This window comes from Haemaphysalis longicornis, unplaced genomic scaffold, assembly GCF_048455015.1.
Source record: "Haemaphysalis longicornis isolate Haplotype H1 unplaced genomic scaffold, Haemaphysalis longicornis Haplotype H1 scaffold_3, whole genome shotgun sequence".
Taxonomy (NCBI): domain Eukaryota; kingdom Metazoa; phylum Arthropoda; class Arachnida; order Ixodida; family Ixodidae; genus Haemaphysalis; species Haemaphysalis longicornis.
Window position 1 is genome coordinate 91,612,094 of NW_027526335.1, and position 8,790 is coordinate 91,620,883.

Here is an 8,790-nt window from a genome sequence, read left to right on the forward strand (position 1 = left end):
CTGCAGGCGACGACCCACGCAACAAGCTTTTGTCATTGTGCCCGCCAAGTATACGGTTCCCTCTTCCAGCAGAGCACGCAGCCATCGACCGGCATGCCCTCCAGCCGCTACGTTACAGCTGGCATTCCAGGCGGGGAAGCCCCTACCTGCTCGGCAGGCTTCGCGCCCTTAGCCGCTGCTGCACCTGTACCCTCTTTCAGCACGTTCTCTGGACGGAGCCCACGCTAACAGGACGTCATTCAATGGCACTTAACGTCTCTGAAAGCTTTACAGTTTATTAAATTTCAGTGCCTGAATTTGTACTGCGGCTACTTTGCCTATAGGTTAGTCCGCAGCTGCAACTGCAACAACTGTTTCAGGTACCTCGAGTATGAGCAAGAGCGCAAAAGGCCACGGGGGCTGTATTTGAAAGGACACGGTACTGAGCTCCTGTCCGGAGACGGGACATCCTCCGAAATCCTTACCGAAATCATTAGCCTCGAGCTCAAGAGAAGCGTCAACAGTCAAGTTTGATGTCCCCGCCTGCGCTCTTACAGAGGTTTCAGAGTCTCGGTCCGCATGAGGCACCGTCTGACGTTTCGCGGTTGTACGTCAGCTTCAAAAGGTCTGTTGACTTCTCGTGCCTCTTTAAAAGGCAGCAGAAACTGGTCAGGTTCTGGACAATAATACAAAAAAAAAAAAACCTCTGTAAAGAAGACTACGTTTATATTATACCCGAAACCCAAACAGACTAGAACAACGGACAGATACTGCAAACTGACTATGGGAAAATGCAGTAAAGAGGTAGCGAGAACGGCAAAAAGGGTTCGAATAAGGGAACGAGTCTAAGTCGAGGAGTGAAGGAAAAGGTCACACAGTACGTGGCTTTGACTTGAGTGCGTCGCATGTCCGGTCCTCGCATGTCCGGTCTCGTAGCTTCGAGGTCAGGTCTCGTAGCCCGTGGTAGTGCAGCGCGCCCCTGCTTCCGTCACCGTTGGGGCGAACGCAGCTCTCTTGAAGGGTCTCTGCCTTTCACTGATGCACGGGGAGACGACTTCCTTGCGGAGTAGAGGTCCTGGAGGTTGCGGTTGTGGACGGCCTCTTGGGCACAGCATGGGTCCGAACCCCCGATCGGTCACACTCCGCTCTGTGTTGTTTTTTTCCCCATGGGATCGCCTCTCCCGCCGGCCGCAATGTCTGGCAACTTCCGATTGGCCAGCGGCAGGCGCTACCTCGTGCTGTGGTCTCGAGCGCTCGGCGCCGTAGCCGGGTGAACGACCTTGGCGCCGCGTGCCTTGCGTCTTCTGCTTCCTTGTCGTCGTTTTTTTTTCTTTTTTCTTGTGATCCCTCCCTTCTTTGCGGTTTCTTCGCATGAACATACCAATGCATTTTGTCCAAAAATTAGTAAATGCAACGGCGGGGACCACGAGCGGCGCCATGACAAAGGCTGCAACTGCAGGCGGCCCGACTGCCTCAAAGACTATACTGTGTGTGCTGAGAGGCCAATATTCTGTGTTGCGCCATGTGCGAATGGGCATTGTTGGCTGAGAAGACCTTGAAGACCGCTCCTAACATGATACGCTGATGCATTTGGCAAATATAGCAGATTTGCGCGTGCCCCAGCAGGCGGCTGCACGGAGGGGACGGCCTGCTACCGGGGGGAAGGGGGGAGTGGTACATTTAATTGACTTCCGAGTTGCGCCGATGAGGCTACGCCTTATGAAGTTTTACGCCGATGTGGAGCATTCGGTGCTTGAAAAGTTTGACCGCTACCTCTAGACGATCATCGACAGCGCGCCGCACAGGACCGAGAAACCCAGCTGCTAGTGCACAGTGGGGAGGAAACGGGCCGGTCACGCCCGCTCCCCCACTGGAAGCAATCTTCACGCGCGACTAAGACAGTCCACACTCCAATGAACCTTTTTGCAGGATTTATCCGCGCATGCGCGAGCTGCCAGTCCGCCATTCTGGGCAGTCGCCTCGGGCAATAGAACGAAAAGGACGCACCCTGAGCTTGCTGCTCGGAGACCGGCTATGCTTTCTGTAGCGCATTTCAGAAGCTGCGTGCACTGTGCAGCAGTTTAGAGGCTACATTGTTGACAACTATTCTCCCACGGAGCACGCCTAACTTACCGTGAAGGGGGCCTTGAAAGTACATATCCGTCAGCACATCTCGGCAGGTTGAACGTAGCTTATTTAATGGCTCTAGGTGGAACCGCTAGGGCCCGGCGCCTATTGTCGCTTTCCTGATGATGATAATAATTAAAGGCCTCCTCTTTCAATCGGTGTCACGGCATGCGCCATCTCGCCTGTATTAATCACTTAATTAAAGCAGTTAACCGTATCTCTCGCATTTCTCTTTTACTCTGCCCTGCCGCTCCCTCTGGCTGTGACCCTCCCTCGACTTCTTCCCAGCCTTTTTAAGAGCAGAACTGTTTAGGCCGACACAAATCCGTCCGACGTAGGCAGAAAACCCCGAGTGTATGTGTGCGCGTGCCTCGCGGCGACCACCCGGCGTCGCTCAGGCTTTCACGTGGGCTTACGCCACAGGAGAAGCTCCCGCACCAAGACATGGGTCTCCAGAAACGGGGTATTACCGCCGGGATGTTTGTTCTGCACTTCTGCGCTTCATAGAAAATTCCCAAAGATTCAGAATGTAATTCGATTCTTTTCCTCTGGCCCCTCAACAAAGTTCTTCAAAGCTTGCATTTCTGAATATTTTACCTCTTGTCTTCTTTTTAAAATTTTTTATAACTATTATTTTTAAATTTCGATTCCTCGAGTACAGAACGGGAAATGTTTCAAATTTTTCTAATTAATTTTGCCGCGAGCACTGTAACTAGTCAGGAATCCTTTTCTTTTTATAAATACTTATGTTTGGTGGATCCCCTGATTGGGTATGCACCATTAATATTGAGGAACAACAACAAGGACATCATAAACATCAACATCATCATCAACAACAACAACAACAACAACAACAAAGTCTCTTCATAATGCACACGAGGAAACGGCCACCGGAGCAGCTGACGAAGAAGTGGAGGTCTACCGAGGCGAGCACGCGCTATAAGAGGATTTGCCCTACGCGGCTTTGCCGCCGGAAGACGACGGCGAAAGGGATGACGACGATTGCTACTGAATAAAACACTACATTCTTTAATGGTCTTTGCTTTACAGTGCCGTCCTAAACGGCTTTGCACTGCTGGGGTCCGGCTGCTCCCTCTCCCCTTTGATTCGGTGTCAGGGGCGGAGCTAGGTCGACCCCCAGCTCTGCTGCTTCTAGCCTTGCCCCACCAGTTCAAGCTGCGCCAAACATTGTCCACCAATACTCCAGCCGTTGTTTAGTAATATCCACTGTTGACACGTTAATGTTTCCATCAACTGAATGCGAAAACCCAGTGCCTCAAGAAGTAGGACTTTCCCTCCAACTCTGGCTGGATGAATCACTTGGCATTACATTACTACATGGTTGATTGTTTCTTTATCCCTGCCACAGCCCACACACGTCTAACCCCGGGCAAATACTTGCTCATATAAGTTCTATTTCTCAAGAAGCCAGCCCGAGGCTCGAAGAGCAACGCACCACCTTTACTGCTGTCATAAAACTTCTCTGTTCTGATCTCTTGTTTACCTGTTTTATAAATTCCGAATAATCCCTTCTTTTTCGTGCTCTTCGCCCACATGAGCGTCTCCATTTCCTTCACTTTCTTTTTACTGTCGTCTATTGGTTAACTGCCTCGATGTAATATTTTGCTGTCAGCTTTCGCGCCCTCTTCCGCCATGGAATGTCTAAACTTCTAAGGTACAGGTGCCTGTGCGTTCTGGCTCCCCACTTCTTCTCATCTATATGTGCAAGCCTCTCCTCAAAATGTGTTTTACTTCGCGCTCACCTGGCTTCAAATGAAGCCCAGCCCATGTCGACCTCTGCAGCGTCATTCGTTGTCTTACTATGAGCTCCCGGCGCTAATCTGCCGACGGCCTGTCAATTGGTTAATCTCCAGTCCCGCAGGATATCTGACTTTAAGCATAATACGGCATTAGAAAACGTGAGCGCGGCCACCATTACCCCTTACCAGATACCTCGTACTACCTCGTACTTATTATATCCCCAAAGTGGTCGGTGTTTCATTATTGCGGCGTTTCGTCTCCTTTTCAGTTTGGTGGGTTGTTCATTGGCATTCAGGTAGTCTTTTCCTTCGTTAAGCCAGATCCCCAAGTATTTATATTGATTTACTAAAGGCATGGTTTCCTGTTAAATTCTTACTGGCACTGTTTTAGCTTCCTAGTTAGACACCATAACTCCTGATTTCTATGGGTTGAAATTGAGGCCTAGGTACGTTGCTTTATCACCACAAATGTCGGCCATTTTCTGAAGGACTTCCGCATTATCTACCAGCAACAATATATCGTCCGCGTACATCAGTCACGGGATCCGTTGTTCAATGGCACCCACTCTCCATTGCTTCGGTACAAAAAGTTAAAGCCTAATCTACTCTCCTTTCCATTCCGGTAATGTAAAGCGTGAATAGCAATGGGCAAAGAGGGCATCCCTGTTTTAACCCTCTTTGAATGTATACACGGGCTCTCTGTGTGTGCGCCCTTCCCATGTGATATGCGGCCCGTTGTCATCATATATTGCACTGAGCAGCCAACCAATCCCCTCTTCTTTCAGTACATGCCAGAAGAATCCACTATCTACGTTGTCATAATAAGCTCCTTTTTTTTTCAAGAAACATCAGCCATATTGCTCTGTCCTGTGCGGCCTAAATTTGGACGGACTGGGTTAGTAAAAAAAAAAAAAAACATCGTTTTCTATGCGCCGACCAGGCCGAAATGCGTTTTGCAGTTTCTCTAAAAGTTCGTTACTCTCCACCAACTTCAATAACTTGGATTTGATGGCTTGTGTCTATAGAGCACCGACGTTACTGTAATCGGCCTGTATGAGATCGCCTTGTCCTTCTCTCACTTGCCATTATAGATCAAACTCATTCGGCTTTCGCCCCCATTGCGTCGGAATTCTCTCAGATTTTATAGCGCGTTCAATCGCTGTATACAAGTGCGCCTTTCCCGATGGTTCCAACGTGTTGTTAAGCTCTATTGGGATTCCGTCCGGACCTGTTGCCGTGTTTTGGGGAACATTTTGTTCTGCCTTTTTCCCGTCCAAAAATTACATATCAAATTTTTCATCTGTCGCGCTCATATTGGCCACCTGTGTCTGGTCCGGAGATATCTCGCTTGTTTGGCCAAACGTATATGTAATGACTCCATGAAAGTACCTTAAAGCGGTGTCCCCCAGAAAAATGTTACTGTCATCGTCCTGTATTCGAGTATTTCCCCCTATAGTCGTCGTTACTAATTCTTTTAAATCATTCCAGAATTTCTTGGGAGCGCTTTTGTCCTTACGTATACCTGACGCCCATCGTTCGCTCGCACTTCTAATTGTCGCTTGTACTAGTTTTAGCACGTCTACTTTTTTTTTCTCGGTAGCGGCTCCACCGTAACTGCACCTCTTCTTCCGGATATCTTATTTTTTTGCCTTTCTGTGTGCTCTAGAAGCCCGTGGCCGCTCTTCTATAGCCAGTTTGATTTCCTTGTCTTACCAGCCTCGTGGTTTTCTTTTACCCATTTCACCGGTTTTTAGTCTTTCCTTGGTTTATTTATTTTTCCGTAAAACTCGCCAGCTCGTTATATTCCCACCCTTTCACAAGCTGGGCCTCTAATTCTCTTGCGAGGTTATTGGCGATGTCTACTATCTGTTTCTCGCTAATTTCGGGTGCCAGACTTCCGTTGTTTTCGGCCTAGCGCCTGCCTCTCCACTGTCAAATTTCGGAATTATACGAATATGGTCGCTACCCAGGCTGCTTTTTGCTTCTTCATCTATATTTTTTTAATTGCGATAGTATGCCCTTTGGCATAAGGTCCTACAGGTGCAAGTTGACACCCGTTTCCCGGAGGAAGTCCAGAAGACAGCGGTGGTGGGGCCCCCACAGCCATCGCTGAAGGTTGGGTGGTCTCCCAGGATGCAGGCCTGTGCGGCGAAGGTGTCAGGATCTCGCTGCACCCAGGGAAGGGCACGCCGATAGCAGGTGGTTGGTGTCAGCGTATTCAGCAGGAGCCGTACAGAAGGGGCAGTTGTTGGTAAACTGGGCATGGTATCGCGGTGGCCACGCGCGGGTTACCGCAGGAAAGAGGGCCACCCCAACTCGAACTCTACGCAGCAGGACCTCCTCCCAGCGAGCGAGCCCACTGGGAAGGTCTGTTCCACACGGTGGGATGAGAGCGCGCGTGGCGCGACGCAGATCTTCCTTTATAGTTGGAGAAATTGTTCATGTGGCTCAGTTGTCAGCAAGGACAGGGGCCGTGGAACCGACGTAAGGTGACAGGAACTATCCACCGCAATATGAGCGTTGATAGTATTACGCCGGATCCACGACAGCCGGAGAGGGCAGGGGTATGTGTCCAGTTGGTTATGAATGTCTCTTGAGACAGACGAGTTGGCGGCTACACGACGCAAATCCCGTATGGCCGCCGTTGAGTCCGTGTAAATTTGTGCAGTAAAACGTCCAGGGGCAGGAAGAAGGGCCGGTAGTAGCGCTTGCACTATCGCCATTTGGTGGAAGCTCTCGTGCGTGCGCTCTGAGACTAGGCCTTAGTCTATGCTGGACTGTCCGTTGCCACATTGCCACGTTATCTGCCGATTGCATTTATGCTCCCGATTACCTATCACCAGCTGTTGCTCTTCACACATACCTAGAACTAGACCACCGTTATAACCCGTATATCCATCTAGATCCCCAATGTTGGCATTTATGTCTCCTACTAATATCATCTCGCCGGATTTTTAGAATTTGCTTATGTCCTTCCTGAGGCAGTCTACCCACTCTTTATTTTGTTCTCTGGCGTCATTCTCTGTCCACGGATAGGCTCCTCCCAGCCGTGTCTTAAACCCATAAGTGTCTTAACCCAGCCGTGTCTTAAACTCCATATCTCTCAGGTGGGTTTCGGACAGAGCGTACATGTCAATTTTTCCCTTCTAGAGCTGGGCTTGTATGTCTGTCCATTTTTCGTACTTGTGTCCCCCATGCATGTTTATATGGAGAATTTTTGATTACATAGTTTTTTATCCTTTTCCTTGCTTTACTTATCCGCTGCTGTGCATCAGTGCCCCCTTCTTCCTGCCTTTTCCCATCTCCTCCACTCAGTCCACCTTCGTGAACGCTCGGGGCCTCCCTAAAAAGGCTACTGCCCGGGCCGCAAGTCGCCAAAGTTGGCGCCCTCAGTCGGCGGACGGTTGACAACAATGTAGCCTCCGCAGTTCACGCAGCTTATGGAATGGACTATACATAGGGTTGTTCGTTTTCTGGTATAACCCGACTTTACCCCATTTTTACGCCCCGAACATGTTTTAGGCGAATCGGGTTAAGCCCGATTTATACCCCAACAGACCTTTTCAAAGTAGCGATCTGCACAATTGTGGGCTGACAGTCGCCGTTCTCGACCAGGACTTGCTGGAAGCAAGATCCAGAGACATAGCATTCGAACTCATCGAGTATTGGCATGACTCTGCCGCTCGCTACCCCAGGCTGGTAAATGCTGCACTGGCAGTGTTGTGCCTAGCTAATGGAAGCTGTGATGTTGAGAGAACTTCCTCCCAGCTCAGATACGTTCAATGATCGGACAGGTCTCGAATGGAGACCAACATGTTGCGCATGCAGATGATAATGCGTGTAAACAAGGATATGCAAACAATCGATGCCCAGCTTCTTGTGAATAAAATGTTTCATTTCCTAGAAGTTATCAACGCTCTTTACTGTCATCATTACTGATTCATTTCCAAAAAAAAAAAAAAAACGCCCAATTTTCGAGAGTATTTGCGAGAAAACCGCAATGTCCCCCGGATTTCTAGCTTGAAAGCAACACCAATTTTAACTCGACAGAATTAGGAGGCTCGTAATACCTTCTGATAAAACAAAAGAGTATTATATTTTGCATCTGCAGATTTAATTCGAAAAAAAAAAAACGAATTCTGGAATGGTTTTACAAAATCCCGATTTCTCCCCTATGGTCAGTTTGAAAAATAGCACTAGATTTTTTCCCCCGGTTAACAAAAATACAAAGCCCGAAAATGATCGAACAACCCTTTTTACTTATTCTTTTTCGACAGATCGTGGCGAGTCCGTACGTGCACGCGGAAGAAGCTTACAAAGGAAAGGGGCAAGACATTTGAGGTTGACCACTACTACCACTGCGTGAGTAACAAAAATGAAAGAATGAAAGAAAGGGAACCTCGACCGCTGCAGATTAGTAACGGGAATGTGCACCTGCTACCGTGGCATTCGTGTGAAAGGTCTGGGTGACGGGTGGGTGCGGGAAGGACTGAAGGACGCAACAATTGCCCACCGCATTCATCCTAGATTTTCTGTTACTGAGCGTGTAGAAGCAAATTTCCGCCGGCTTTAGCCGAGAAGGGTTCCATTTATCATATTGACCACGAGAGGGGAACGCATACGGTTAAAGATAATCTTGCCCTTAATATTTTGAATTCTGATTGCGCCATGGTCTGTAATATATATGAATGCGACAGCTAGTTCCTTTCTTTCTTGTACGCCGACAACGAGAAGGTCATCGTTGTGAGCCTGTACATCACGCCAATTCGCGCAGGGCATCTGTCGCAGTCCCCATCAATGTCAAAAAATATATGGGATGCCTTTGAAAGATGCGAATGAGACATCCAGTTCTCCTTTCTTTTTCTTTTTTGTAAGCAGCTGATCCTCCTCTTCCGTAGCTCCGTAAAAGCCATTTTATTTTACT